Source organism: Manis pentadactyla, chromosome 3 (genome assembly GCF_030020395.1).
Source record: "Manis pentadactyla isolate mManPen7 chromosome 3, mManPen7.hap1, whole genome shotgun sequence".
In the NCBI taxonomy this organism is placed as follows: Eukaryota; Metazoa; Chordata; class Mammalia; order Pholidota; family Manidae; genus Manis; species Manis pentadactyla.
Window position 1 is genome coordinate 61703923 of NC_080021.1, and position 26991 is coordinate 61730913.

The following is a 26991-nucleotide window of genomic DNA, read 5'->3' on the forward strand; positions in this document are numbered from 1 at the left end:
TTTGAACAAATGGGCAGAGTCTATGTCAAAGAACAATTTATTAAAAATTCTATTTTTGAGATGACAACTTTATCATTTACTAAATTGTATGTATAGCTGGGCTTATTCTGAACTTTCTATTCTATTACTCCGATGTTTGTCCAGCCATGTACAAATACCATATGGTTTAATAGAAGCATTATAGTATGCCTACTCTTTGACAGCAATCAGCTACCTCATAATCTTTTATAGAAAGCTAGCATATTGTAAACATTATTTTGCACTTTTCTTCCTTCTTTTAACAATATATCCTGGAAATCCTCCATGTCATTTCATAAAATCTATGTTATTATTTTTCCCACAATTTAATCAAGTGCTTTATTTTAAAGGAGCATTCTGTTTGTTTTCAATATTTTGAAACTATTAACAAAACAGTGAATAATCTTGCCATGTGCAGTCCATATTTTGGGGAATGTATCTTCTGGGTAAACTACTGGAAGTAGAATTACTTTGCCAAAAGGTAAATATTTTAAATAGTTCTGTGAGATTTTTCCAATATCCTTTTAAAAGGCTTAGACTAGTTTGTTTTCCCCCCAGCAGTAAATGAGAGTACTTGTTCCCTTACAGCCTTGCTAAAAGAATGTGTTATTATTCTTTTAAATTTTCATCAACACAATAAATGAGAAATTGTATCCAAGTGTCATTTTAATATGTATTTCTCTAATTATAAGTGATGCTGAACATCCTTTCATAGGCTTAGAAGTAATGATCTATTCATATCTTTGCCCATTTTTCTATTGGCCTTTGGAGTTTTTTTCTTATTTTTTAACTATTTCAGAAGTGCGTTCAAAATTCAAAGAGTTCCAAGTCTGTCTGTCTTTTATTTTCTGCTGCACGTGTGCATCTTCACTGCCTATGTGTGCAGGCCCTCTCTCAGGGGGCAGGAAGAATTTCTAGAGAGCAATCAGAAGCTCTCAATGTTCTAAAGGTCTTGGCTGGGAGCAGGTCTCACACCTGCTGCACATTAAATTGGTCAAAACAAGTCAAAGATTCAACACAAATTCAAAGTGGCAGTACTGGAGAATTATCCTTCACTCCATGACTTGAGCGAATTTCTGTTGCAAAGCAAGTGAATACAGTCAAGGGCAGAGAATTGGACCATGTTTGCAAGCAATATACCACAAGCATTTTGAAAGTGATATGATAAAAGAAAATAACAGATTGGATAGTTCTAATTTACATTGGGGAACAATTCAAGACATTTTCCAGAAAGAGTCTTTGACGATGAGATATAAAGTTTGAATCAGAACCAGAATCATTAAGAGAATGGCAGGACCCAAGCATAGGAAGCCAAGGCAGTAATGATCATAATGCCAGCAGTCTGATGGGCCTAATTATGACAGAACCTACCAAAGGCCTACTTGCATGGTAATCATTTGACAAGCACTTTTCTGGAACATAAATAACCTCACAAGAATCCTATGAGAAAGGGATGATAACCCTCTCCCTGTGAATAGGGAAATGTGTTCTTGCCCAAGGTTACAAGCTTGACCCCATAGAGAACTGGAATTTTAAATCAAGTCCTTAATTCACTAAATCCCATATGAATCCCTCCCCATGAGGAAATATCCATTTCAAGCAATATTTCCCCCCAGAGACTATGTCACAGTTCAAACATGTCTTATAAATCATGTGGATGTTTTTTTGTTAGTAGTAAGTATTTATTTACTTAATAAAAATGAATGTTCCTAGTGATTATTTTCCCACATGCATAATTAAGTTGAAAAAATCCTCCTCAAATAGAGATAGAATTCATAGGATCATAACCTACAGCTAGAGTTGACCTGGTATACTTTCCTACCAGTGGCAACTAAATAGTTGAATGATACAGAGAGGAGTTTTAAATAATCTTGATGGGAGAGGCCCAAGTGAAACAAATTAAATTAGAAATTTTAGGGTTGGATCCCAGGAACCAGTATCAATTTTAAAAGCTTCCAGTGATTCTAAGTGGACATGGTTGAGACTCTGACCTAGAATGAAACAAAACCCACTGAAAAAACAACTGCTGAACCTCCAAACACAAAGCTTTAGGCTGAATTTATCATTTATAAGGTGCCATTCCCCAGAGAATAAGTTTGATCTTTGTTGTTCCCTTGTATGCTATCATACTCATCTATGCATGCTTTTATTCATTTTACTCATGTTTATTGATTGTGTACTCTTAATTCAAAAGATTCTTACTGCAGTAGTTTTCCTGTAAACTTGAAAATAATTTTTGAAGCCCTGGCACACAGAGGGCAGTAGAGTAGCCATTAGGAGGAATATAATAATGACTATTCCTCTGAAGATCTTATTGCATAGATATAGAAAACATATAGATAAACATAAGGCAAACATTTTTAAGAAAAAGAATACTATGAAAACTAAGAAATGAAATGAGAACTATAACTTCTGACTTAGGATATCAGAAAAGTTTTGGAGGAGATGGTTTTTAAGCATGGCCATCAAGAATGGATAAACTTGCTGACACTATGTGGATTAAAATAATCATGTTCTGCATAGATTCTTGTTTACAGTAGCAAAGTACCTACCATTTTGAATTACACAGCCAGCCAGAAAGGGGCATGATTCTCAGGTGGAAGAATCTAATAGTGACTCAGAAAAATCAATAGTGTAGGAACTTTGCAGCCAGTAGCAGAAATTCTAAGGCATTAACTGAGATTAATTAATTATTTCTCCTAACATGGAATATCATTTGTGCTTTGTAGCAGTATTACTCTATTAGAGCTTAGTCTACTAGATGAGTAAAGGAAGAGTTTTAAGAATTAATAAAAAGTCTAAATTAAAGAAATTATTTAATTCATTATCTATTGCTTAATATAAATATTCTATCAAAATACGTTATTGCATATCACTAAGGAGGACTGCTTTAATAAAAAGATAACTACTGCAATTATTACACTAAGTATTTGTTTAAATCTAAACCAATGAAGAAAATAGTATTTGGAAATTGAATGCTGTTTGAATAATCATCTATCTTGATCTAGTTTGCACTTTTGATTTGCTTAGAAAATTATTTCTTATTCTTTTGTCATGATATGCCAAAAGATTATCTTAATGGTTTTGTACATGTTTGGTTTATGAAACATTTTTAAACATGTTAGAAATAATTGCTGGGTTTTTTAGTGTTTACTGGGTTTAATTCCTTACCTACCCCAGAACTGTAATAAATGATGTAATCATTAAGAATAGCATTATAGAGAGAAGCTGCCTACACAGCATAAATTTAATTATCTCCTAAATAAGAATTTAAGAAAGGCTTCCTGGGAAATAGCAGTGGCCCATTTTTCATGTTGGACATTTGACGTTCTTATAAATAGTTTCCTGAGGACCTTCAATTATGTAATTTTACAAATCAATCCAGAAATAGTATTCTAGTGAGTTATAGGTGTACTTTCTCCTTCATCCACTTCATAAATACCTAATAATCACCTACTATGTGCAAGAGGTTATATCAGATATTTGAATGAAGTCAATTTGAGATTAATAATGTTTTACAGAAGGAAAAGTAGATCAGTGGTCTCTCATGACTAAATGATGCTATATTTGAATTTGGGCCACTTGGCAATAAAATAATTCTCAACATAAGCTGATTCTTGATTACAGTACTTTGAACAAAGCCAAAACATTATTTTCACTAGTCTATTTATAATCAGCATAACATTTTATTTTCACATTAAACTTTCATTCAATAAAATTACATTAAGTTTATCCAAATCACAACTTTGAGAATTAATAAATTGACCAGGCTTGGTAAACTAAGTTAACAAAAGAAGCATGGTTTGAAACTTACTTGTTTTTCGAATGGCTGAAGTTTTCTCAAGGTTTAATAACCTTTTCAATCAAAATCCTATTGTCACAGTTTCTCCTTCCCTTCTCCAAAGAAAAGAGCCCAGTCCTAAATAAGCATCTCTTACAGAAGCCAGAATGCCATCTACTGGCAGCCTCCAAAATTCGTAAACTTTTAAAACAATATTTGCTTAATCAATTTAAAATAACTTATACATTTTTAATGAAGAAATGTCCAGATTTTGAAATAAACAACATAATGATGTTGATATATTTAAAAGTTGAGGTATTTCCTAAATATACACATTTTATACCATGATAGAAAAACACTTTCATAGAGTAACATAAGTAAATAATATAATTGTCAAATAGCTAATATCATCCCAATGTTCTTACTAACTTGGAGAGATAAAACTCCCTTAAATAAAAAGATGTCCAGAGTTGAATATACTACTAAAATTTTTCTAGATACCATTATGTCACAAATTTACTTCTTACCTTAATATTTAGTTCCAAAGAATATTGATGGAAATTGTACATTGTATAGATATGAGGATTTCATTGAAAACTGGTTTTGTGATAAAAGGCTGCAGGAAAAACACAATGAACTTTTTCCCTAGTTAGTAATGCAATTAGTTGACTTAATAAGGCTTTTTGAGGAAAAACTTTAAAAATATACTGCTACCACATATATAATCATTATTTTTAAGTAGTTAAACAATATTGAACTTATATGTATAATATAAAAAAATATATATATATATACCAGATGCTTCATTCAATTGATTCTGCTATAAAAGAAAGTAATGAAAATGGAAAATCAACTTTAGATTTTAAAGCACCAATAAGCTCTTTCAAAAATAATCCATGCATCATTTTAATGGTTTCCTGCAAGCATATTCTTATCCTTTTATTGTCCTTTCATGTATAATTTTATACACGTGTGAGATTTAATTCCAAGATTAGAATTCACACAAAGATTATGAAAGCTTGAGAATAAATGCATATTATAATTTGTCTTGTAAAGCACCCAGTCTCCCTAAATTTGCAGAGGACTTGTTCCCTCAGTCATCAGTAGGAGGCTCTGTGGAGGAAGCCCAAAGGCACCCACGCCATCCAAGAAATCTTAAAATCTTGTCCTGTCTTTTCAGTTAAAGTATGAGAACAGTACTTAAAAAAGTAAGTCCTATCAGTCCATAAAGCCATTTTTAAAAGGCCATTATAAAGGAACTTCTCAGAACTCTGACTCCAGCAGAGACATAAAGGTTAAAAATTGCCTCGGCAGCCCTACTCCACGATCATCTTATTTTTAAATGCAGATTGTCAGCAACTTTGAACCATACAAGCTCATGATAAAGATTAGAGAAATGAAAAGATATAGCAGGAAGAACAAGAGCATTTTCTTACACAGATATTTAAGACAGAGCACAAAATATTACATAGACCAGCTTTAAAAATTGTAATCATTATTGTGCAAGGCAAAGAAGATAGTATTAATTTCTTTTCCAATTGCTCATGTATATTATATTTGGTATAATGCTTTTTATGTAAATATTATAATTCACAGAAAAAGTCTTGTTTAATAACCTACTCAAATCTTGAGGGATCTGATAAAACTATTCCTCATAAAGGAGTTTTGTAAGCTGCATTCAAGTATGCAGGAAATGCTGAACACCCATTCCTAAAAAATTTGAAATTATGCATATGTGTGCTCCCTTATTGCTAAACTAAAAAAAAACCATAAAGTGACAGGACTATCTTGGCCTTGTAAAAGACAGTGCACTGGTTTAGATCACAGGAAAATTTTTTTAATGAATTCAAATGTTATATATCATCTGCTTTTCTTTCCATTCTGAAAAAAATTTCAGGTAGCCAACTGTTTTGGAATAAAATTTCCCTGCAGTTGCTATAGTGATGATAATAAAGTTCTTGCTTCTATTTGTGATAAAGGTTCCTAGCAGAACACTTGAAAAGGTAAGCTAATCAAAATGAAGACACTGCTAGTTCAAGGCCGCCTCCTTGAATTTAGTTCACAATTATAGAACTCAACCATTGTCGACAATTTTATTATATGTACATTATCATAATCTTTCTCAACGTAGCCCTAAAAATTATTCAACAGAGATGAGCCCTTTTTCTAATACAGGTTAAAGTCATTGGATGAAGGATATTTAAGTTAATTCTGGATATTTTGTGCAAAAATCAATGATTGAATCAAAGATACTGCTCCATTAGCTTTTTTTGTCCTTTACAATGCTTTATTTTTCTAACAATACAATGATTGTGTGTTATTTTTCTTCAGTGGTACACATTGTTCAAGTCTCATTTCATCACAGTGTTGATGCAAAGTAAAGAGCTTAAAAGCACTTACTTGTCAAACTGGATGAAGCATCAAAGGCAAATCATAGATAAAGTAGTATTACTTAGCTACATGTTCTACCTCACTGATGTGAAAAAGTAGTAGTATTTACCTTAAAACATTTGGGAAATTCAATTAACTTTAAAAATTGTTAGTGCAGAGAGGAAATATGTAAAACATTTAATTCAAGTACAGAAGGCATTTTATGTTATTTTGATAAATAAGTAAAAATGTTTATTCTTACTCTCAAAATCCAAATGGTTAGTTAAAAATAACAATCACAGTTCAAGGAAATATTTTGCTTAAATACCATACTTCCCAGTCATGGTTTTACTATAAAAATGCACAGCACTTGTGTGCTACTAGGACCTATGGGTATTTTATTTCATAAGCATGCATATTCTTTCATATTTTTATTAGCCACTAAGATTGGCTTTCTTGCTTATAAGTAAGCTATATTCTAAGTGGTGTATATTAGTTTTCTATTGCTGTGTGACAAATTATCACAAGTTCAGTGACCTAAAACAACACCCATTTATTAATAAGTCCAGGTAAAACGTGACTCAGGATTTCTGGTCCTAGTTAGAATGCACCCATTCTAAGGCTGAAATCAAGGAGTCAACCACACTGGGTTCTCATCTGGAGGCTTTCAAGTTAGGATCACTTTCAAGTTCATTCAGGTTATTGGAAGAATTGCACTCCTTGTGATTTTAGTACTGAAGTATATATACTTTTTACGGGCTGTTGGCTGGGGCTCCACTGTGTTAGAAGCTTCTGACATTACTTATCTCATGGCTCCTACTATCTTTAAAGACAGCAATGGAGAGCTCTTTCATGTGAAATGCCTTTTATGCTCTGAATCTCTGACTTCAGGAAATGCCCAGTCGTTTTTAAGGGCTCAGCTGATTAAATCAGGCTCACCCCAAATAATCTCTCTTTTTTAAAGTCAACTGTGGTATATAATTAATCTAAATATGACAGTGAAATCCATTATATTCACAATCCTAGGGTATGTATATAGAGGTTGGCTATTTGAGGGCCATCTTAGAATTCTATCATGTGATGCAAATCTATCTGGTTACTCCAAGAAGCTGAGATTTTTTTGTCATAGACTCAAGACAGATTGCACACAATACAGTGCTAGCTAAGAAACTTATTTTAAAAATCATTTAAAATTTGTTTCTAAGATAGAAGATAAATGTACTGTTATGGGGAATTATTAGTATTCAAGCAGCACTATGTAAAGGGCAGGAGGTAATCAGAGATTTCTCTTTCTTTTCAAAATTGCCAAAAATAGAAGACCATAATCACAACCCAGAAAAAAATGGCACTGAAAAGTGGTTCATATAATTTATACAAGCTCTATGGTCAAGATCTAAGTCATCTCAGTTTTCCCAGAATTTTTCTCTTTACTTGTAGACATTTGAGCATGTTATACAAATATGGGCATGCAAAGAAGAGAGCTGAATATGAAAGTAATTTTTTTTTTCATTACCAAGTTAGGAAAAGTTACATATATCTATATATCAATTTTGGAGTGACATGATGGATTCAATTTTATTCTCTGTCACTTATGAACTTTGTGATCTTGAACAATATCTTCAGGTTTGTTACCTGCAAAATGGAAATAATAATAATAATAATGTCATATGATTGTTGTGAACAGAATTGGAACAAAGTGTATAGCACAATTCTTCCACAAAGCCAAGTACCCAATGAATAGCAGTTGTTGTTATTACTATTATTGTCATTGTTGTTATTACTACCCAAGACTTTATGTGAGATGTCCAAGGAATTACAATAATTATTAATAGTTGCCTTCTGAAAGCCTTCTATGAACTGTACTTGGTGCAAAATAGAGGATTTTAATTAATTCTCGTAACATTTTATGATATAGATATTCTACCTCCATTGTGTAGAGAAGGAAGCTAGTTAGGGTTGTTGAAAGCCTCACTGAAAGGCCAGAACTGGTTGGTGGCAGAGGGAAGATTCCAACCCAGGCCTATACTTGCAGTTGTTCTTCTGTGCTATACACCTTTCCAAAAGCAACAAGAACCCATTCATTTCAATTACCTAGCCTGTCCTCATAAGCCATGGCTGTTTACATCCTAATATTCAGGGAAACTAAAACATTTCCCTCTCAAATGGAACAGGTATCAAGGAACATTACCTAAAGGAGATATCTCTTACACTCTGGGATGCAGAGAAGCCACGATGGACAAAGAGAGTGGGAAACAGAAAACCAAAGATCATCTTGTTCAGCTCAGTTTTGGTAAGTGCCAGTCCTGGCTGGATATTCTTTAGCATCCTTTCTCAATAAACCACAAAATATTATCTAAATAGCTATGTCTATATTTATTTGTGAGAATTCAAGTGAAATTTCTATTAATGTTAGGGAGCCCCTAAACTGAGACAATTAATTTCATCATTTACACAAAAGTGTTATTACATTTACTGATGGTTTCAAACCATGGAATGGTCTAGATCAATTTGGTGAAAAAAACAATTGTGTACGAACTGCTGCTGCTGAAGCTAATAATTAATTTTATTATGGGCATTTTAAACCAGAAGTTTACATTTAAAACAGGTATTTCAAAAACAGCATATGTTTATAGGTCAGAGATGTGAAGCCATAAACTGACCAAAAACATTCAGGTCATGAGTAAACATATGGTCTGCCACAGTGATTCAATTAACCATCCATCAATGTAATTGCATAATTCATCAGAAGATGTAGTTTCCCACCATTGAGGGTCAGCATCCCATATTATATCTAACAGGAAAAGCATCACTTTGCTATAGTTTAATTTGGCTATTTCATATGAAAATTTTTTAAATAATGTATTTGTATTGTATTTATACTTTTTGTTATCTGGAAGGAATTTTTGACAGAGTTTTGTACTGTTGTTCAGAAATGCTATAATTCTTCATAAATTATAATTTCCTAAATTATAATTTTTATTAATTATTAAAATTATAATTCTGCTATTATTCTTCTTGTAATAAGCTGGCATAGGTGAAAAGCACAACTTACAAGACATATATAGAATTTTAATCAATTCTAATCAAGTTAATATATTGAAATAAGAAAGATGTATCATTTACACATTGTATAAATTATATATAAATAAAACATGTTACAAACTTCTAAGAGGGGCCATGGCTGAACTGATTTATGCAACTTTCTAGACATTGAATCTTTCTGGAATACTACACATGACACAATAATGGCAATACTAGGTAATTTTTTAAAAAACGTGTGGTGTGCCTTAACTGAGATTGGAAGTATGATGGTGAAAGAACTTGAAATTATGAGCAAATAAACATTGTGTTGGGTTTATACTTCATAATTAAGATGTTCTAATGAAATAAGGAAACGCAAAGTTCCCATCTGACATCCTTCCTCATTCAAGGTTCACTTTCTGAGGAATGGCTCCACATCATTAATATTATGTGAATTTACCCATAAACTTTCACGTAAAGGGAAAAAAAAATACTGGAGAGGACTTAACAGGATATTTTAATCCATCAGTATATAGTTGCTATTTGCATTTAATGAAATTTGCATTACCTTTGGAGAGAAAAGTAATCTTTGGCCAGAGCTCTATTTCTCCATTATTCTTGATATGGAAAAATTCCATGCTGCAAGATTTATTTTTCTACTTTCCCAGAATTTGACCTTCCTCTAGTAGTACTCAATTTTTCTGACCTACAGTTGTTTAATATAAAATCTTACTGGATTTCTGGTTTCATTTATTTTTCTGTGATTGCCCACCATTTGAGAACAGGTATGATATATAACACAAAAAGAATGAAGTAATAAATATTTACTTTCTAATAAAACAAAAGCTGTATGTGGTTAATTACAGGTTGTGCTAGGTAACAGTTTTTAAAGAAAGAGGGCCAAGAAGAAATAAAAGAGGCTGCAAAAATTGTTTTTGCTATAGAAACTAACAACTACAGTTATCAGCTCCTATGAGGATGGTCAAATTATTTGAAAAAGAACAAAGCACCAAAATGAAAGGATATTCTCCTCTACTAAAGGCAAATTGAAAAGCCAAACTTCTACACAAATACCATTCACCCAGTTGAACCCAAATAAAAACTAGTCCCGATTTGGAAATTGTCATTCCTCCATGTCCTTTAGAATTGCATTATCAACAAGTCTATATAGACTACTGATAATTCTTTAGTGTTAAGTGTACTCTTTGCTGTTTTTCCAAGTATAAAAGATTTAATAAAACAATAAAGTCCTTCTGAATTTTGATGCTCCTGAGGGAACAAACACCTATTGCCACAACTTTACTGCTTCAACACAAAGTCATAAGAGCTATTCAGATTATCCTTATCCATCAAAATCTTTGTCACATTATATACATCTTATTATCCAAGAAAAAAATACCTGTGAAGTTCTCTACTCAAAAGAGCCAGCAGGCTCAGTACCAATTCCAAAGCCATTCAAAGATCTTTAATTGGCAAATTTCCATTTGAAAACTGAACTGAAACTGGCTTGCTTTTACTATTATGGATATCTTTGTAGGTAAACCATGTTCATGTCATTGCACTGAGTAAATGAAATTCTTGTAAAATAGCTCTGTCTGATGTTACTTCATACTTTCATCCATTAAAAAAAAAAAGCAAGGAATTGATATGGGTTTCCATAATAAAATCTCTCTGTTGTAATAAAATCTCACTACACTTCATTTTGAACAGATGACCCCACTTTTTACTTGAGTGAATACATAAAAATCATAGTAGTTTAATTTTTACAATACCCTTTATTCTACCTCCAAATGTATATATAACTTCACCCAATGTTTACACCTATCTTTGTTATTTTAGGGGCTGATGGTGTTTAACGTGAGAATTGGGAGGGTGCTGCTCTTAGAATGTGGAGGCAGGTGGGATCAGAATCACAATAACTATTAGAGAACTCCACATAATCACTATGGAAAGACTGCTATTTCAGGACCCAATTAAGTTACTAGGTGAATATAATTACCCTGGGGAACTTCTGCTCTGTTTGAAAGTATGCTTATTATATCCAATATCATTAGTCATTAGGAAAATGCAAGTTAATTCCAAAATAATCCTAATAGAATGGGAACAAAATAAAAATTAAAACTGAAGATTCCAAGTGCTGGTAAGGATGTGGAGCAACTTGAATTGTCATATGCTACTGGCGAAAATGCAAAATGGTACAGTGGCTCTTGAAAAGAACTTGATAGTTTTATATTTACACAAAAACCTGCCTGGGCTTGTTTATAGCAGCTTTATTGGTCACAGCACAAAATTTGAAATAAAGTAAATGGCTCTCCCATGAGGAATGAGAAAACAAGATTAGGCACATTCATATAAGGGAATAGGACTCAGCAACAAAACACAATTGACTACTGAAACATACAACAATATGAATTAATCACAATGCATTAAAGTAAGTGAAACAAGTCGGTAGAAAGGGATATTTTAGAAATGGCAAAATTATAAGACTGGAGAAGAGTATCAGTTGCTGGAAATTAAGAGTTAAGGGAGGGTTTAAAACAAGAAGTAGCCCAAAGGAGGGAATGATGGAGCAACTGCACTGTGTCTTGATTGTGGTGGTGGTTACAAGTTCCTGAGTTTATTAAAATTCATAGAACAACTCACTGAACAGTATGAATTTAATGTACATAAATTTTAAAATCTGAATAAAATCTACTATGCATATTCTAATTTTGAACAACTATAAGAGCTCTGCAGTGGGAAAAGTGTAACTTTTTTCTCCAGAGCACCTGGGTGCAGGTACTAGAATGGTGTTTGATGAAAATTCTTGTACGTGGCAATTCTTGAGGAACAAGGGTTTGGTAAGAAAGTTCAACATGAACCTAGAATGTCTTGTGACAAATATTTGAAAAGTACTAAAGGAATTATGAGACATGCCAAAAAGACATAGAGGTGAGCTTGAAGGGGCTCCCACTTACAAAATCTGGTATAATTTGAACAATTCAGATATATACCAGTATTAATGGATCATAACCCTTTGAATAAAATCAGAATCTATGAGGCCATATTGATATAATTAAATACATATATTTAGAAAGTTAGGTAAATAAATGTGTGTGTATATATATATATATATATATATATTCTTTACAATGTAATACTAACACATTTAGTAGGCATTATTGAACTAGAATTAGAAAATAACTTTTTGGCAACCATCCTAGTAAACTTCAATACATGCTAAGACTAGTAGGGTAATTTCTGTTTTTTATGAATGAAACATTTGCATAGTTTTGAAGCATTTTCCCACAAAATACTTATTAATTACAAAGAAGTAAAATGGTAACTTTGCAATGGAGAAATTAGTAGTCACCAGTTTGATCAAATGATTAAAGTTAATGCAACAATTAATGGGATGAATTGAAATTATATATTACCTGATAAGATGCAATAAGTAATTATCATCACTATAATTTTCTTGTTAAAGTGTACAGTGTGAATCTAATCATGAGGAACATTAAACAAACCCATATTGATGGACATTCTGCAAAATAACTTGTCTATAATATTCAAACATGTCAAAGTTATAAATATCAAGGAAAGACTGACTATTCTAGATTGAAGAGAATTGAAAAGACATGACAACTAAAAGCTATATGTGATTTTGGATTTGATTCTTTTCCTACAAAGGATTACTGAGGTAACTGGAAGAATGGGCCCCTACCTTGATGTGGTAACATATCAATGTTTAGTTCTGTTTTGATGATGATACAGTGGTTATTCAAGAGAATATCTTTGCAAGAATTCCCCACTTAAACATTTGCGGATATAAGATGTCATATCAGCAACTTACTGTCAATTGGTTAAAAATATGTAGTTTCACTGATTTTGAAAAAAATCTGAGCTTTGAAGACAGCTTCTGTTGATTATTGGTTGTGTTAATCTGTGGGACTCTGATTAACTACATGAAATGGTTTTCAAGATAGTCCTTTGGTGAGAAGATTAAGAAAGGCATTTTTCTCCTGGCTACCATCTTTTTATTATTCAAAGAGTTGCTTAATGAGTATTAACTCTCTTATACTTTCAAGTTGCACATGCATATGATCAGTATGGGTCCCTGGACACTATAGAATCAAACAGAGAATTCTTAGGAAAAGAGGTTAAAGATATGCAGCATAGGTTTGTAGTGAAGTGGTATCAACTAGAGTATTACATAAAGTTGTGCTGAACTGGTTTCTATAAATGTGGCTGGAATGAAACAGGGGAGGTCAAGTTTCAGGAGTGGTATGAAAGAAGCAATCAGTGCATTAAAGCCCTGGCATCATTCAGATTGTTCATGCCCTTCATTATATCTGGCTAATATCCTATTATATGGAGTCTCAATTTTTGTGAGTAAGGAGTAGTACAAGATAAGTTCAACTCAAGATCAGTTCAGATATTTGCCAAATATAATCTCTGCAACAAGGTAATGTAGAAGGGTTAGTGAAAAAGCTACAGTAGTCAGATGTCCTTGAGGTAGTTTGAAGATATGTATTCCTTACAGCAAAAGGTTCTCATGGGAAGTTTCTTTGCTCTGGAAACTAATCTATACTTCAGTTCTACTGTAGAGGCTTTCCACATAGCATCCTTATCCAATAGAAATACAGTAATAGCATGAGATTGGCCTGATCATATAGCCCGTGTGGAAGGGAAGAATGCACTTGGGCAAGGCTCTGTTTGAAACTGGCAGCTTTCCGAGTCACCTAACCAATGGGTTGGATCAGTAGTTCCAAGGGCAGTGCAAAATGCCTTCAAAATTCATAGAATTCCACCAAACACCATTCTTTGTGGCAGTTGTGAATCGCTAAAGAAACTGAAAGAGAAAATAAGAAGGGGATATCCCGGGTTGGATATCTCATATTTCTAAACTTCTAAAATGTTCATTTGTTTTTCTTAAGGTTTAATATTCCATCTTCACACACATGCCTTGTGGTTTACTCTCAAACATACTTCCTAAGCCTTGTTCACCTGGTCCAACTGAAATAGTTTTATCAATACTGTGAACCAGTATGACAGCATGGCATCTGCAGAATGTCAAGATAATTCTGTTTATCAGAGCCTTTGCAGAACTGGTCACTACATTAGCGAATGACATAAAAGACAGATAAGGCCAACAGGTTCTGAAGTGATGCATAAATGGTATCCAAAATAAACCAGTAGCAAACAACAGAATCTGGAGAACAGAGCATGAGTTTTGCACTGCTGTCCTAAAAATTTACTACAAAATTTAGAGGCATAAAACAACCCCACTTATTGTCTCACATCTCTTCGCTTAGGGCCCATCTCTCTGTGGCCTTGAAGAGGTTCTGCACTGCTTTGGCTTAGTCACCTTTCCCTTGGGTCTTCCCGCTGAGTTTTCTTCCTTTTCGTAAAAAAATGGCATATATTGGCAACTGAGCAGCCTCTTGACCTTCTTCCTTCTCATAGAATAGGCTTTTTTCTTTTTTAATCATCTCAGCACTTTTAATCCAACCTGGAAGTGGTTCCTCTTATACAGTTTTCTTAAAACCTTGTGATTTCGGATGCTGTGGACAATATCCTTAAGGGTCTAAGAAGCCCCTTCATCGGGCTCTCCAAGACACAGCCTTAAATCTTTCTGAGGTCTCAAAAAGTGTCCTTTATTCTCACCCTAGGCTTGATATTTACTAGGAGGGTATGTGCCACTAGCAGGTCCTAGAAATTGATCTCTACCTGAGTTAGTTTCTAATTCTGAGAGTCTTCTGCCACGAAACCCCAGGGGTAGGACACAATTTTGTTTCTTTACACAGCAAGTCATATCTCCTTTGTATTTCCTTTAAATTTTACTTGTATACTGAATAGCTTTTTCTTTAGCTCATCTAACATCTCCCATATTTTATGACAGGAAGCTAAACATATCCAGTTGGTACTTCCAATATTATATCTAGAAATATTAGTGCAACTAATACTTTTTTCATGTCACTGCAGGTGACAGTCTCACCAACTGTCCTGTAGTACAAAACTTCAGTCTATGTTTTTTGTTTTATCAAACTTTATGCTCTTCAGGTCTCACCTGTCATCTGATCCAAAAGCATATGCCAAATATTTCACTATTTTGCAATGATAGGACCCTACTTCTGAGTACCAGTTTCTGTTGCAGTTACCTATGGTATGCAAAGAAACTTCCTTAAAATCTAATGGCTGAGGAGGAATGGATTAAAGATGGCTGCATGAGAGGAGAGACAGAGGATTCCTCCTAAAACTGGATACAATTAGAAAATATGGTTGGCACAACTAATCCCAAGAGAGCAACAGGAAAGAAGACAGCGTCAGACTGCATAGACCTGGAGAAAAGAGCAGACCTCACCGGATGGGGTAACATACCAGAGCTATGGCTCCATGGGACCCGAGCTCCTCCCCCACCACAGTTCACCAGTGGGAGGAAGAGAAACGGAGCAGGGAGGGAGTGGAAAGCTTGAGACTGCTGAAAACCTAGCTCCGGAGATCTGCGCTGGGAGCGCAAACCTACATTTCATAGTGCCTTCATGAGACTCACATGACTACTGGGTTGGAAAGTTAATACAGGCAGAGGTCCTGGAGAGACTAGGATTCTGGCCACTTGTGGAAAGCAGGGATCCATATCCGGCTCCTCTGGGACAAAAACTTATATCTGTGTGACTGGTCCACTGGCTCAGGCAGTGGAGACAGGCACAGCAGCAGGAAGGGGGGGAACAGCTCTTTCCTTCCCCCAGGCACCAGTACCGCTCCCCTGCGATCCCCAACATTGCTTCAGGGGCTGAGCAGCTCCAGAATAGCGCTTCTGGACACTAGAGGGCGCCATATACAAACATGAAACGCCAAAGGAACCTTGTCCAGAGTAAAATTATTAATACAACTCCCAAGAAGGATTTAAATGATATGGAACTCGTGACTCTTCCTGAAAGGGAGTTCAAAATAAAAATTGTCAACATTCTAGTGGAGATATGGAAAGACATCCAAGAACTCAGGAATAAATTCAGGTAGGAGATCCAGTCATTGAAGAGCACGATGGAGGGTATTAAAAGCAGGTTGGATATGGGGGAGGAGACAATAAATGAAATAGAAACTAGAGAAGAGAAATACAAAGAAGCTGAGGCACAGAGAGAAAAAGGATCTCTAAGAATGAAAGAGTATTGAGAGAGCTGTGTGACCTATCCAAGCAGAACAATATTTGCATGATAGGGATAACAGAAGAAGAAGAAGAGAGAAAAAGGGATAGAAAGTGTCTTTGAGGAGGTAGTTGCTGAAAACTTCCCCAATCTGGGGAAGGACATAGTCTCTCAGGCCATGGGGATCCGCAGATCTCCCAACACAAGAGGCCCAAGGAAGACAACAGCAAGACACATAGTAATCAAAATGGGAAGGATCAAGGATAAGGACAGACTGTTGAAAGCAGCCAGAGACAGAAATAAGATCACATACAAAGGAAAGCCCATCAGGATAACATTAGACTTCTCAGCAGAAACATTACAGGCCAGAAGGGAGTAACATGATGTATTTAATGCCGTGAAGCAGAAGGGCCTGGAACCAAGATTACTTTATCTGGGAAGATTATCATTTAAATTTGAAGGAGGGATTAAACAATTTCCAGACAAGCAAAAGCTGAAACAATTTACCTCCCACAAACCATCTCTACTGTCTATTTTGGAGAAGGACTGCTATAGATGGAAGTGTTCCTAGGGTTGGATAGCTGTCACCAGAGGTTATAAAACCACAGTAAAGAAAGTAGAACAGTTAATTATGAAGCAAATGCAAAATTAAATTAACTATCCCCAAAGTCAATCGGGTGATAGACAAAAAGTATGGAATTTGATACCTAATATATAAAGAAAGGAGGAAGAAAAAGGAGGAGAAATAGAAAAGAATCTTTAGATTGTGTTTGAAACAGCATACTAAGTGAGTTAAGTTTGACTCTTAGATAGTAAGGAAAGTAACCTGGAACCTTTGATAACCACGAACCTAAGCCTGAAATGGCAATAATTACATACCTATCGATAATCACCCTAAATGTAAATGGACTGAATGCACCAATCAAAAGACATAGTCACTGAATGGATAAAAAAACAAGACCCATCTATAAGCTGCTTACAAGAGACTCACCTCAAACCCAAAGACATGCACAGACTAAAAGTCAAGAGATGGAAAAAGATATTTCATGCAAACAATAGGGAGAAAAAAGCAGGTGTTGCAGTACTAGTATCAGACAAAATAGACTTCAAAACAAAGAAAGTAAAAGAGATAAAGAAGGACATTACATAATGATAAAGGGCTCAGTCCAACAAGAGGATATAACCACTATAAATAAATATGCACCCAACACAGGAACACCAGCATATGTGAAATAAATACTAACAGAACTAAAGGAGGAAATAGAATGCAATGCATTCATTTTAGGAGACTTCAACACACCATTCACTCCAAGGGACAAATCCACCAGACAGAAAATAAGTAAGGACACAAAGGCACTGAACAACACACTAGAACAGATGGACCTAATAGACGTCTATAGAACTCTACACTCAAAAGCAACAGGATACACATTCTTCTCAAGTCCACATGGAAAATTCTCCAGAATAGACCACATACTAGGCCACAAAAAGAGCCTCAGAAAATTAAAAAGATTGAAATTCTTCCAACCAACTTTTCAGACCACAAAAGTATAAAACTAAAAGTAACTTGTACAAAGAAAGCAAAAAGGCTCACAAACACATGGAGGCTTCACAACACACTCCTAATAGTCAATGGATCAACAACAAAATTAAAATGGAGATCCAGCAATAAATGGAAATAAATGACAACAACAACACAAAGCCCCAACTTCTGTGGGACACAGTGAAAGCAGTCTTAAGAGGAAAGTATATAGCAATCCAGGCATATTTAAAGAAGGAAGAACAAACCCAAATGAATAGTCTAATGTCACAATTATAAAAATTGCAAAAAGAAGAACAAATGAAGCCTAAAGTCATCAGAAGGAGGGACATAATAAAGATCAGAGAAGAAATAAACAAAATTGAGAAGAATAAAACAATAGAAAAGATAAATGAAAACAAGAGCTGGTTCTTTGAGAAAATAAACAAAATAGATAAGCCTCTAGCCAGACTTATTAAGAGAAAAAGAGAATCAACACACATCAACAGAATCAGAAATGAGAAAGGAAACATCACGATGGACCCAAAAGAATTATTAGAGACTACTATGAAAACCTATATGCTAAGAAGCTGGAAAACCTAGAAGAAACGGACAACTTCCTAGAAAAATACAACGTTCCAAGACTGACCAAGGAAGAAACACAAAATCTAAACAAACCAATTACCACCAAAGAAATGAAGCAGTGATCAAGAAACTACCCAAGAACAAAACCCCCGGGCCAGACAGATTTACCTTGGGATTTTATCAGACATACAGAGAAGATATAATACCCATTCTCCTTAAAGTTTTCCAAAAGATGGAAAAGAAGGTAATACTCCCAAACTCATTCTACAAAGCCAACATCACCCTAATACCAAAACCAGGGAAGACCCCACCAAAAAAGAAAATTACAGAACAGTATCCCTGATGAACGTAGATGCAAAAATACTCAACAAAATATTAGCAAACCGAATTTAAAAATACGTCAAAAGGATCATACACCATGACCAAGTGGGATTCATCCCAGGGATGCAAGGATGGTACAAAATTCGAAAATCCATCAACATCATCCACCACATCAACAAAAAGAAAGACAAAAACCACATGATCATCTCCATAGATGCTGAAAAAGCATTTGACAAAGTTCAACATCCATTCATGATAAAAACTCTCAACAAAATGGGTATAGAGGGCAGGTACCTCGACATAATAAAGGCCATATATGATAAACCCACAGACAACATCATACTGAACAGTGAAAAGCTGAAAGCTTTTCCTCTTAGATCGGGAATAAGACAGGGATGTCCACTCTCCCCACTGTTATTCAACATAGTACTGGAGGTCCTAGCCACGGCAATTAGACAAAACAAAGAAATACAAGGAATCCAAATTGGTAAAGAAGAAGTTAAACTGTCACTATTTGCAGATGACATGATATTGTACATAAAAAACCCTAAAGATTCCACTCTAAAACTACTAGAACTGATATTGGAATACAGCAAATTTGCAGGATACAAAATTAACACACAGAAATCTGTGGCTTTCCTATACACTAACAATGTATAGGAAACAATGTTTCCTGAGAAATCAGGAAAACAATTCCATTCACAATTGAATCAAAAAGAATAAAATACTTAGGAATAAACCTTACCAAGGAAGTGAAAGACCTATACCCTGAAAACTATAAAACACTCTTAAGAGAAATTAAAGAGGACACTAACAAATGGAAACTCATCCCATGCTCCTGGCTAGGAAGAATTAATATTGTCAAAATGGCCATTCTGCCCAAAGCAATATACAGATTTGATGCAAACCCTATCAAATTACCAACAACACTCTTCAACGAACTAGAACAAATAGTTCAAAAATTCAATGGAAACACCAAAGATGCTGAATAGCCAAAGCAATCCTGAGAAGAAAGAATAAAGTGGAGGGGAATTTCACTCCCCAACTTCAAGCTCTACTACAAAGCCACAGTAGTCAAGACAATTTGGTACTGGCAGAAGAACAGAGCCACAGACCAGTGGAACAGAATAGAGACCCCAGATATTAACCCAAACATATATGGTCAATTAATATATGATAAAGGAGCCATGGACATACAATGGGGAAATGACAGTCTATTCAACAGATGGTGCTGGCAAAACTGGACAGCTACATGTAAGAGAATGAAGCTGGATCACTGTCTAACCCCATACACAAATATAAATTCAAAATGGATCAAAGACCTGAATGTAAGTCATGAAATAATAAAACTCTTAGAAAAAAACATAGCCAAAAATCTCTTGGACATAAATATGAGTGACTTCTTCATGAACATATCTCCCTGGGCAAGGGAAACAAAAGCAAAAATGAACAAGTGGGACTATATCAAGCTGAAAAACTTCTGTACAGCAAAGGACACCATTAACAAAACAAAAAGGTACCCTACAGTATGGGAGAATATATTCATAAATGACAGATCCAATAAAGGGTTGACACCCAAAATATATAAAGAGCTCACGCACCTCAACAAACAAAAAAGCAAATAATCCAATTAAAAAATGGGCAGAGGAGCTGAACAGACATTTCCCCAAAGAAGAAATTCAGATGGCAAAGCAGACACATGAAAAGATGCTCCACATAGCTTGTCATCAGAGAAATGCAAATTAAAACCACAATGAGCTATCACCTCACACCAGTAAGGATCACCACCATCCAAAAGACAAACAACAACAAATGTTGGCGAGGTTGCGGCGAAAGGGTAACCCTCATACATTACTGGTGGGAATGCAAATTAGTTCAACCATTGTGGAAAGCAGTACGGAGGTTCCTCAAAAAGCTCCAAATAGAAATACCGTTTGACCCAGGAATTCCACTTCTAGGAATTAACCCTAAGATTGCAGCAATCAAGTATGAGAAAGACCAATGTACCCCTATGTTTATCGCAGCACTATTTACAATAGCCAAGAAATGGAAGCAACCTAAGTGTCCAACAATAGATGAATGGATAAAGAAGAGGTGGTACATATACACAATGGAATATTATTCAGCCATAAGAAGAAAACAAATCCTACCATTTGCAACAACATGGATCGAGCTAGAGGGCATTATGCTCAGTGAAATAAGCCAGGTGGAGAAAGACAAATACCAAATGATTTCACTCATATGTGGAGTACAAGAACAAAGAAAAACTGAATGGACAAAACAGCAGCAGAATCACAGAACCCAAGAATGGACTAATGGTTACCAAAGGGAAAGGGACTGGGTAGGAGGAGTGGGAAGGGAGGGATAAGGGCAGGAAAAAAGAAAGGGGGCCTTACGATTAGCATATATGATGTGGGGGGGCACATAAGGGCAGGAAAAAAGAAAGGGGGCCTTACGATTAGCATATATGATGTGGGGGGGCACATAGGGAGGGATGTGCAACACAGAGAGGACAAGTAGTGAGTCTACAGCATCTTACTATGCTGATGGACAGTGACTGTAATGGGGTCTGTTGTGGGGGTGACTTTGTGAAGGGGAGAGTCTAGTAACCATAATGTTCTTCATGTAATTGTAGATTAATGATAATGAAATGAATTTTTAAAAATCTAATGGCTTAAAGCAGTATTTATTTGTTCATGATCCTGTGATATTGACAGGGCTTGTTTGGTAGAGCCTGTCAGTGTTCCACATGTTATCTACTTGGACTAGCTGTTCATGAGGTCTTCTTTTCTCATATATCTGGCATCTCAACTGGAGCCAAGCCAGGCATCTCTCTCTCTCCAAAGAGCCTTTACAGGTCTTCCTATGTCTTGGCAATGGTTCTGAAAAGGAGTACTCCAAGAAGACAAGTCCTCGTGTGCAAGTTTTTACTTACTAAACTTCCACTTGTATTAAACTTCTAGTGCCCCTTTGGCTAAAGCTTAGCACATCTAGTCAGAAGTCTAGGTTCAGAATCAGTGGGAGAGAACACACACCGAGGTTAATTCCAGGAGGTTTAGTTCATTGGAGACCAGAAAAAGAACTCTGTCACAAGTTCCTTAAATAATTTTCTGTCTTTAGTCTCTCCTTCCTCATCCATTCTCAAGGTTGCTACTGAAGTATTTTTTTTTTTTGCCTTTATAAAATAGGGATCTTATACAAACTGTATCATTTAAAGAAATGTATTACATTTTGGAGAGTTCTTTATGTATATATCCTCATTAAGCAATATAATTGCAGCTTCAGATAAATTAGGTAATTTAGTCATAGTTGAATATAAATGATTTGAAATAAGTTCTTTCACTTCTACCACAACATTTATTCTTTTATTATAATAAAAACTAATAAGCACTGAGTGGATCCCTATGTGTCAAACAACATGGTAGGTGATTTACAAGCATCATAGATGATGAAGAAAATGAAGCTTATAGAGGTGAAACAAAATCCTACAGGTGCTAATGTGCAGGAAGATGGGATGGAAAGCTAGATTACTTTGTTTCTAGAGCACAAAGTGTTAACCACTTCTATAATACCAAATGTTTTACTTCTGTTTTGCTATTTCCTTCTTCAATACCTTCAAATGACCCTTCTATTCTACAGGAAAGATGTCTAAACTTAAAATCTTCCATAATCAGGACACATCTCCACTTTCCTGAGTCTTCCAGCACTTACTGGGCACACAGGGCACTCACCTGATGTACCATTACCCATGCTCTTTTGTCCATGACATGAATTTTATTCACCCAGAATGGGAAATTTGGTTTATCTCTAACATCTCAACTCAAATGTCACCAGTTCCCCATTGTTTTCCTCAACAACCCATAACCTCTTTTACAGCTAAGGTAACTATATATATATATGTGTGTATATATATACACACATATATATATACACACACACACATATGTATAAATAAGCATATATATGTATACATATATATATATATATATTTTTGCTTGAAACAGTCCGTGTTTTCTCCTTCTGTTACAATGTAAGCATTCAACTTACTTTTCACTATCAAGTACCATAGTTTGAAGATGATACCTACCCACTATTAACCAAGCCTTCTTCTGAACTCAGAGAGTACATTATTAATATTATTTAAAGAATATTTATAAGAGGTATGTTGTTTCTGTAACAATCTGAACATTTGGAATACATGCTTCATTAGTATCTGCATCTCCAAAGCCTATTGTCCTGTCAGTACTAAAAATGTTTCTTTAGTACTTGAAAGGTAAGAATGTTGTGAATAATTAAAACGATTTCCATATTCCAGCATAATGGATAATGATGATTCCCACAGAACTGATAACTATATTTGAAGCCAACAAATTCACTGCAACAAATCATTGAATGCCAAAAATCAGTGTGTCTTTCACTAAATTGGACATATATCAATTTGCTTTTAGGCAAATTGGCATCCTATGAATTGATTCTTGGTAAATTTACTAATGCTCTTTCTGTTTAATGGCCTTAGAAGAGTCAACCTGTGTAATTGAAACACTTGATTCTGAGTTTGCTTTGTAGAGAGAGCAAATTAAGCTGCATAAAATTGACTTCTTTACAGTTATTTTTGTCAGGATAACACATAATAATTACTTTGTATTTCCTTCAGTCTTTTAGATTTGAAAATTCAGGTCAGACTAATTAATCCTATCTTTAAAAGGAAAGGGAAAAAAAACCTTTATCTTAATACCAAAACCATTTTGAAAGTCATCCAGGATTTAAAGACAGCCTGAAAGGTATGGCAGCCCTATACTCTGCTCCGTGTTTCCCCTATTCGAAGCACTTCTTTTCATGTGTTAATTCAATAGAAAGGAGAGAAGACATCACATCTGTCTCTCTAGTATGTACTACATACTGGGAATGTGATAAATGTATTTATTTATTTTAACCAAATTCTACCACAACAAAACAATTTAGAGGCCCAGTGGAGCCTATTATAATGGGACTTTACCTGTATTTTGATTGAATTGAAGGATCCTATATAGAAATGAGCTATTTAAATATCATCCACACGGATCTGAAGCACAGTGTTTTTCTCTGAAGGAGCACATTATTTGCCGTGTAGTTTTGGACAGAGACTAATTAATCCACATTTTGGATGGTACCACTGCTGGTTTCTGACAATGTGCTCTGCATCCCACCACTCACATAATGGTCTTTATAGAAAACTTGTATGAAATTTTCCTAGCAGGAATCCACATGAATTTCTTGGAAATAGCTCACCCTTTTCATTATGCCTCTGATGTTTATAGGGGGATTATTTTTTTCACATTTAAAAAAGTTCATTTATTTAGAATCAGAAATTTGTTTACACAATTTTATCTTATCCACTTACCTTTCTTCCCAAAATGTGTTTTAATATAGATGGTAAATACAGCATGATTACTTTATATAGTCATGACATGAACTGAAATAGGATATAATGATAAGCAATAATCACCAGAAAGCCATCTCATTATTATTGTTTTAGCATTTGATAGAGGTTTTGCCTAAGGCAGAGCCAAAAGCTTCATTTATTTCAAAGAGATTAAAACAAGGAAATATGCACATTTTGCATTAAATATTATTATGTAGTCAAGGCCTATGAGAGGTGGAGAGGAAATTTTATTTGCATGACATTCTTTCTAAGCTTTGAGACTTCCTAGTGACCACAAGGATGCTGTCATCCTAGCTATTCTGCAAGTCTGACTACAGCCTAGTCCGAGAGCCAACGATTGCACACATCTTTGTAATAACATCAGATTTCCATGTGACAAGACATTTGCTATTATATGTTATTTTTTTAATTGCAAAGCTGATGAGTTTAAGTCAACATATTTCTTTCCTGTTCCTTCTGCTTGTCAGCTGCAGCTGGATTGATAAAATGCAAATGAACAAATCATTAACGAGTACTGGTTATGAATCTCTCAGGCAGTTCAGGACCCTATCAAATCCTGCACCTATTACTTTGTGTGATTGATGTACTATTGTAAGTGATTGTTCCTGATCTTATTAAATCTTATTGATTTTTTCCCAGTTTCTATTTTATGCAGGGCCAGGCTTGGACTATTATGAATGTTGCTGAACACTGTTAATCAAGCTTACACAGCTATTTTGATGGCAAACAATTAGAACTCTGCAGCTCTACCTTGCAATTAGCTTCAGGGATATGGACCTCAGCACCACAATAATGAAAGAGACCTCCTTCTAGCACGATAATGAGATTTACAATTATGACCCCAAATAACCTCAGAAAATAACCAATCTACAAATTTAGATGTGTTTATCAATAATTTCTTCCTTTTTATGAAAATGAATTTAGAGAATTTTTCTCAACAGTATTTCCTAGCAAGATCATTCTTCCTATCCCTTTAATATATCACAAACAAAGCTCACTTTTGATTATATAAAATTGTTGTTGTAAATATTTAGGTGATAGCTGACTTACAAATGCATAAGCAGATTATTAAAATTACTAAATAATACCTCAAATAGGTGCATAATAATATTAATATTTTCCAAATATAACAGTAAAACATGTAAATGAAATAAGGAACATAATTATCATTCATTTTTTCTCTAATCAATTATTTATTCAACAAACTTTTATTAAGCATTTACTATGTAAATAGTAAGTGGTAGGATCTATGAATCATGTAAAGATAATTGAACATTATTTCCTACTCTTGATTTCCCTTATATAATATTACAAATGAATAAATTAATATTGTTGGAGTATCCATGCCAATGTGATTCCATTTGAATCTGAGAGAATCTCATAGATGAATTCTATTCCAAACCTTCTCTATATTCCTTAGGTACAAATTCCTTTTTACTCCTTATCCCAGGTGAAGGACAGCATTTCTTTATTTAGAATGTAATATCTGGTGGGATTTTTCTTATTCAACCATGTCTTTTTCCTCCTGTCACTTAGGAAGAGATACATGTCTTTACCTATTTCTTCCTCAGTGGTTTTATTCCCACACCTCTTTCCTCCTTATTTGTCTCATTGCATTAGTTTTGTGTCTCTTGTTTATAATCACTCTCTTTCCATTGACTCTTTTTTCTTGCACATGAACAGGTTATTCACTCCCTAAAACAAAGCAACTAACTAATTAACTACCTGTCCCAATCTATAATTGATGTTGATGTTATATAACTACAATTTCATTATCTTTTGTGCCAAAATTCTGCAACCAATGTTTGATAACTATAGTTTTCACTGTAAAGCAAACGGCATTTTGAAGAACAGCTCTGTTGGCAAAGGCTAAAAATAAGCCATTAAACTCCCAGAGTGTTTAATAGGAAGAAAGGTGTTAAGACAGACCTCACCCATCCTTGAGCCTCTCTATATGTCAGGCATGGGGTGAAGTTGATACAGGGTCAGAGCTGAGATAAGAGTCAGGAATATTAGTTGCCTACAATTACTAACACCTGGCCCATTATAGCCTGGCCTGCATGACTCCCAATCAAACAAACAGCCACTCTGATTTTAAACTCCTTATTTTTCTTAGTGGTATCCTGCGATGAGAAGTAGAAAGAGCAACATTGTAGTTTTAGGGTCAGAAAGTAGTGGATTTGGCATCTTGTCTAAAACTACTTATGAGCTATGTACCATTAGGTAAATTACCTAAATCCTTCTGAGCCTATTTCCTCATCTGATATTTAGAACTCATCAAGGGCTATTGTGTTTTGCTTTGTTTTTCAGCTAATCTTAGTGAATCTTTGTCCAATACATTGCAGCATCTGCTATTTATTCATTCAATGGGGATGTACCATGATCTATTTTAGGCTCCAGAGAGCATCAGTGAAGAAATCAGGCAAAAGCCCCTGCCCTTTGAAGTTTCGGTTGCACTTCTTGTTTTGCAGTATTCCTCTCTCAAAACCTTGGAGTAACCTATGTCACTCACTGTTTTGAATTTCTTAGCCACCTCATCAGAACCTGAGGAATTTTTACCGGCAGATTTTGCCAATGCTTTCTGCTGACTCTGCCGTTGGCCAGATCTTCTGGCCGCAGGTACACCTGCTGAAGTGGATCTCATCTTTTGTATCACACCACTCCAGACTGTCCTACAAACCTCCAGACGAATCTTCATAAAGTCAGTCCTTGACTGTGTTATTTCCTTGTTTTAAAAAAACTTGATGTAAGTGTTCCACAATAACATAAAATTTAAAAGAAATTGGTAACTTTTTACTTATTCACAAATGCAAATTCCTTGGCTGAGTAT